This window comes from Cibotium barometz, chromosome 29, assembly GCF_041138505.1.
Source record: "Cibotium barometz isolate CiBa-2024 chromosome 29, ASM4113850v1, whole genome shotgun sequence".
Lineage (NCBI taxonomy): Eukaryota > Viridiplantae > Streptophyta > Polypodiopsida > Cyatheales > Cibotiaceae > Cibotium > Cibotium barometz.
The window spans coordinates 3,750,281-3,756,814 of NC_141074.1; the positions used below are offsets into that span (position 1 = coordinate 3,750,281).

The following is a 6,534-nucleotide window of genomic DNA, read 5'->3' on the forward strand; positions in this document are numbered from 1 at the left end:
AACCCTCTGTGAATAGGCAATGGAAACGGCCTCGTACCTCATAGTATACTCGACAATGACAAATGTGATGTAGCTCTGTCTCTAGCTCTATGTGGCATAGTTGGCAAATCCTAGCCTAAATCTGCCAGTCTCAATCTCTAGCTGATGTGATGATGTGCGCATCTGTCCAATAACACATCGTAACCCATGGGATAGATGAGTATCCATGTAGGCAGGTCTGGTCACAAAACCACCCTCTATAAGCTCAAGAAGATGCTCTCTATAGAAAGCCATATTTGTGCCCAACTCACACCTCGGATATATCCATGTCTTCCTAGTGTCTAACTGGATCAGGTCGTGTCTGATAAGCCGAGTAATCTCAGTCTGTGTGAGAGACAAGCAGGGTGCATCCAACGAGTATTGGAAAGGGGGTAGTCTCTCCATGTCGAAACCATGCAACTGAAACCAAGCTATCACCTGTGCATACCAACAAGATGTTTCATGTGAGGCAAGCTATCAAGAGGACTCCAAAGTTAGGCGGGCATATCTGTCTCTAGGATGGCCCCAAATAGAATGTATAAAGGAAACAGATCTAGTAAGTGCCTCGATGACCAGCGGAGGGGCAGCAAGCTCCTCACAAAGAATCTTATGCCGTACAGAGGCCTTGGCCCTAATCATCCGAGAAATCATAGAGACAAGAGGCCTCTCCATGCATTTCCATCCGAGAAATCATAGAGACAAGAGGCCTCTCCATGCATTTCCATCCGAGAAATCATAGAGACAAGAGGCCTCTCCATGCATTTCCATCCATCAATACTGCCAGCCCAACTATGATGGTCCACTAATGGCCCCCATATCTGCACCCCATAGAGCATAGCTGATGTGACCAAAGTGTCAAAAAGCCAGAGCTTTGTTTGAGGTTCCTGAACTGGACCTGTGAACACATCCTCTCCAATATCCCCAGAGCTGCATATGCTCTCATCAATCTAGTCTCTGCTGCTCTCCTCAAAGAAAGCACATAGCCACTAAAGACCACTCCAAGGTAAGTATATGCATCTGTAAATTCCACCGTCTCCTGACCATATGCAAAGGTCGGGGCAGAATGCTTGACCCATTGTGGTGTGGTGTTCACAACACCTTGGTCTTTCCAAGGTTCACCAACAAGCCACTATCACTAGCAAATATGCGCAATGTATCTAAATGTCACTGCATCCCCTCTGGTGGCACAATATCATCTGCATATAGTAGCAATGGGATCCATGTCCCTGCTAACTGCACTCTGTCACTTCCCCTCTAAATGTAATCTAAAACCTCATCCACATACATACCAAACAAAGTAGGGGAGAGTGGGCATCCCTGCTTCACCCCAATAGTGGATTGAAAAAGCTCAGATACACCCTCGAGAGTACGGACCTGCCCCACAACTATCCTGTACAGGGCCATCACCCCCCAAATCAACTCTGTGGGTACCCCCATCTCCTATAATCTTCGCATCAGTCGAGCCTAGGAACTGTGTCAAATGCTTTGCGGAAATCCACAAAGGTGCAGTAAATCCTCTTACCATGTGATCTGCCCTCCTCAATAATAGCTCTAAGAGTTAATATGTGATCAAGAGTAGAAAAGCCTTTCCTGAAACCTGCTTGTCCTGATGCCCGTATGCGAGCTCTCTATGCCCATCTACTCAGCTGCTTCTCAGGAATGGATGCATACAACTTGGCCAATGTGTGCCCAATCATAATGGTGCGATAGTTCCCAGGCGTCACTGGGGGTCCTACCTTGAAGATAGGCACAACAGTGGACAATATACTCCAAGTATCAGGAAAACTCTCACACATGGCCCGATTGAACATCACTGCAAGAAGTTCTGCCAGCATATCTCGGGCACGCATAAAGTGCTCCGCCACCAATCCATCATGATCATATGCTCTCCTAGTCCTCATCTTGTCAATAGCTTTCTTTACCATCTCAGCTGTAAAGAAAGTGCATGTCTACGGACATGGCTTCGGAGGGTCAGGTAGAGGCCGCTATCCTGGAACTGTGTAAAGAGATGCTGCATACTCACCCCAAGTCTCAGTGGATGTGATAGCCAGTGGAGGGGAGTGCTCATGGAAAAGTTTCCATGCCTCACCGGAGTCCTGGCTCAAAAATAGCTGGTATGAATCCTGCTCAAACTGGGTGAGATAAGTCCTCTTCTTCCATCGCACCAGGCGGGAGAAGGAAATCTATGACTATTGATAAATCTAGGCGCAAGAGAGAGAGAGATGCCATCACCTTGTCGAGGTCATTACTACAGGGATTCATTACTACAGGGATGCCCCCTCAGCCTGTTGTTGTTTGCAACAGTGACACATCCTATTCTATCATTGCTGGTGGATCAGCTGGATATAGATGGAGAAGTAGTTGGTGGGATCCATCTTCCCAATAATAAGTAGCTTGTTGGTTAGGCTCTCGCAGATGACTCCTTTATGTTTTTGAGGGCAGATAAGGCCAATGTGGCACGTGCTATGGCTGCATGGTCTTTATATGGTAGGGCATTTGGATTGCATATTAATTTTTGTAAATAAGCCCTTTTGAGTTGCACTGAAGTTGATCTTCAGGGTCTTGGTTGGGAAGGGAAGGTCATGTGGACTTACTGGAGTGGATTTCGGGGAGCATTCATGACAATTTATGTACTCCAAATCTCAAGGCTGCTGGCCGATTCATGTTTGCCTCAAAGTAGCACAGGTGATAACGATTGGTATGGTCTCTTTTTCCTACCACTTTTGCCTTGGTCTAAGAAGAGTTTGGGACGTCTTATAGAGCCTCTAGGTTTCACGCTAAGGAAAAAACAAGGGAACTTATAGGGCCAAGTTTGGGTGTCTTGGGATCAGTGACCACACCCAAATGAATGGGTGGAACAGTTGTATTGGATATTCGCATACATCTTACTGCTTGACGATGGTCTTTACTTCAAAACATGTGTCTACAACCGGATCAGCCATGGGTACTTATGGCTCGATATCTCATTGCACAGGTAGAGATCTCACAAGGGAATACGCATATATTGAGGCATCATGGTGGGACATTTTGAATGCTTCTTAGTCTTGGTTGGTTTCTTCGTCCATGTTTCTTCGTACTTATGGCTCGATATCTCATTGCAAAGGTAGGGATCTCTCAAGGGAATACACATATATTGAGGCATCCTAGTGGGACATTTTGAATGCTTCTCAGTCTTGCTTGGTTTCTTCGTCCATGCTTCTTTCCCACTTGTCTGCATCTTGGCAGGAAGTCTTGAAGTGTACTCGTTGGAGCCCACCTGATGACCGGGCCTCGGCTTAATTCCTTGCATGCTGAAATATTGGCTACTTCGAGAGAGTAGTGAATTGGAATGGAAAGATAGATGATAGGAGGCAATTAAATTGGATGACTAAGTTAGGATGGCATTCTTCCCTCGGCACAATGCTTGTATTCCTTCTGCCGTTTAGGACAATTTTTTGGTGTGCTGAGGGTTTATCGTGACTTATGGTCCACCATTCAGGAAACAATGGGTGGTTTGGGTGCTCTTCCAGAGTTGGATAATGACAAACCATGGACAGATTGGATGTTACGCAAGCAAGGTGATCTTATGCATGTGTCCACAAATGCGTTGTATCACCTTCTTGTTGACGATAAAACATGGGTCACAAAGAAGGCAAATAAAGAATGCAATAAGAGACATAATCGCTCATGGTGGAGAGATACTTTGGATAGAGGATGACACTCTAAAGTTCCATATCAAGGCAAGGTCTTTCTTTGGCGGATGGTTGTGGATAGACTTCCTGTTGGATCACATCTCTGGGAGCGAAAGATTGCTTTGGGTCACTGTGTCTTTTGTACCACGTACATGGAAACTAGTGGGCATTTGTTTATTCATTGTCCTACTACTAGGAAGGTTTGGGCTTTGTAACCCAGGTATGGGGTGTGGTTACTCATGTTTCAGTTTTGGCCACGGATTGGGTTCTTGGGGGGTTTCCTGCAGGGTTGCCGGAGGCACAGTGCAGATGTATTGTTTAGTGGGTGGTGTAGTGCAGAGGTCTGGTACTCATACTTTTGGATTTGAGCGATACATTCCATAAGTACGTACTTGTACTTACCAAACCATGAGTATCAGACCATTAGTACTCTCTTTCACACATACACTCTACACCTTCAATGTTGAAATGTCCAGAATTTATGAATGACTATTGATGTTTGCTAAGATGATAATATCGACTCTTTTGAATTGTAAATAATTTAGGTTTACCAAATTCTATATGTACATGCATACATTTTTCAAGATAATAAATTATTGTCATACTTTACGTACTTTTACTCGGAGGGCATACCGTACCACGTACCATACTCGTATTGTATTGAACGTACCGTATGTTTGGGCCTGCCTTGCCAGAGGTATGATCCAGTGAGCTACTGGTGTCTTGCTTACTGGCTAGGTTGAGCTTATGGAGCACAGTGAATCAGGATAGTCTAGACTCTAAGCGATTGAGATTTCCAGTTCAGAGATTACCAGTATAGTTGATTCGTAGTGATGCTGCTTGGTGGTCATAGTGGATGCTCGTATAGGATACAGGACACCTCAGGAGTTCGTTCTACACCATTTACTATTCCCTCTTGTATCATCTTGGTTTAGATACTGTACTCAGGAGGGTTTTTCCCCTGACATTGTATATCTTCAGGGTTTTAGCCCCACTGCTCTTTGTATTGACCACAGTTCTTATGTAGTAAAAAAGGGTACAAGCCCGGTTCTTTTGCACAGAGAGAGAGAGAGAGAGAGAGAGAGAGAGAGAGAGAGAGAGAGAGAGAGACGCAACGAGTTTTCTATGGATCAGATGAGAGGAGAAGAATCGGAAACAATCTTGAGGTTGAAGATTGAAGTAAAAGAAATTGCAGCTCAGTTAGGTAACATCCACGTCCAATACAATGACCCTATGAAGAATTTTGAAAGATCGAAGTTCAAAGGTGTGGTTGCACAACTACTGTACGTCAAAGACATCTCTGCTGTGACTTCTCTCAAGGTCTGTTGGCATGATGTTTTATGCAAGAGCTAGTGGTTTCTTGATACAAAGCTTTACTCTAGTTTAGTGACTGATGTTGTCTCAATTTGTTCTACTTTGGGATTATTGTTGCTTTTTCTCATTAATGCATTAATTTGCTAACTTGGTTGCAATAAGTAGTTGCTGGAGGAAAGCTGTGCAATGTTGTTGTTGACTCTGAGCAAACTAGAAATTTGCTACTCGAGAAAGGAAATTTGAGACAAAGAATCACTATCATCCCCTTAAATAAGATAGAGAGCCATTCTATTCTAACGAGAGTACAAGATATAGCTTCCAAACTGGTTAGTTCACTGATTCTGGGATTTTTCTTGTCTGTCTTTACTGCCTGTATCTGAAAAAGAATGTGTTGTTGAGCTGATGTGTGTCATGCATTACTCATTTATAGAAAAGTTACAGCCGAATATTGCCTCTTATTGTGCAGGTTGGATGTGGGAATGCAAGGCCAACAATTTCACTTCTTGGATATGATGATGATTTGAAGGCAAGCCTCTCTTTTATAGTAATGCGGTGACTGCTTGGATCTTGCATTTACCACTCTACCAGTTACAAACGACATCATTCATGTGCTTCTTTTCTTTACATCCTCAAGCTCTAATGCAATGGAAACTTGTTATGCTTCTTCAATTCCAAGTGCTCCCATTTTTGCAATAAAGGGGAAGTGGTAAACTCCTTAAGGAGCTTTAAGGCTTTCAAAGGCAGAGTTTGAGCTAGGAAAACATCAAGCCAACTCAAAAGTTGAAGCTGAGGTACCTCTTTCCTATCCTTGAGATCCTTTTGCTTGTAAGCTATGTTGCATTAAATAAGCTGTAGCAATGTGTCACTACTTGTTTCTGATGTCTTTCAAAATAGGTCAGTAGACCATGTTTGCTATATTAAGGTTGTTGGTGTCATCCAATTATGTTACACAAGGTATTTTTTGCAGATAGCGAGTCGGCTACTGCTCAGAAAAAGTATGATAATCTTGGGTCCTAGCTAGATCTCAAATCATATGATTTGGTTCTCTTTGAAGAGAGAGCCAAGGAGTGAACATAACAAGGTCAACAAGCTAATGTTGTAAATTCAATTTCAAAGTTATAATGGAAAGAACCCTGCTTTTTGGAAGACTCGGTAGAATCAAAACGTGCTCTCAGGTGTTATCATTATGCTTACAGCAAAGTAGCCTTATATATTTTACACTCTATAGTGCTGGATGTTTATATGTAATGCTGAATGTTTATATTTAAGTTCAGTTGACCGAGGCAGTACTTCAACTAGAAGGATACGTTGATCTAGTTGTAACAAGGCCAAAATGAAAGAGAAGCTTCACAAGTATTGTTGTGAGAAAGTAGCCTCTTTAGAGCAAGCATTAAAGGATCATGGGAAGGATGATCGAGAAAATAGGAGATGAGGGCCATACACAGTTGTCGTGTTTGTGGATCTTGTGCAGATCAAGAATTATCCGGGCATTCATAAATGATAGTTCAATTGTTGAGCTTAGTAGGGGTTG

The 6,534-nt window shown here is 43.2% G+C and overlaps 1 long non-coding RNA gene across 1 annotated transcript; it reads left to right on the forward strand.

Annotated features, from left to right (window-relative positions):
• Positions 1–4,117: 4,117 nt before the first annotated feature.
• LOC147621744 (uncharacterized) lies at positions 4,118–6,299 on the forward strand. The gene is made up of 4 exons (XR_015269709.1): positions 4,118–5,009; positions 5,169–5,329; positions 5,470–5,794; positions 5,971–6,299. It is a non-coding gene; the product is annotated as an uncharacterized LOC147621744 (long non-coding RNA).
• Positions 6,300–6,534: the final 235 nt, after the last annotated feature.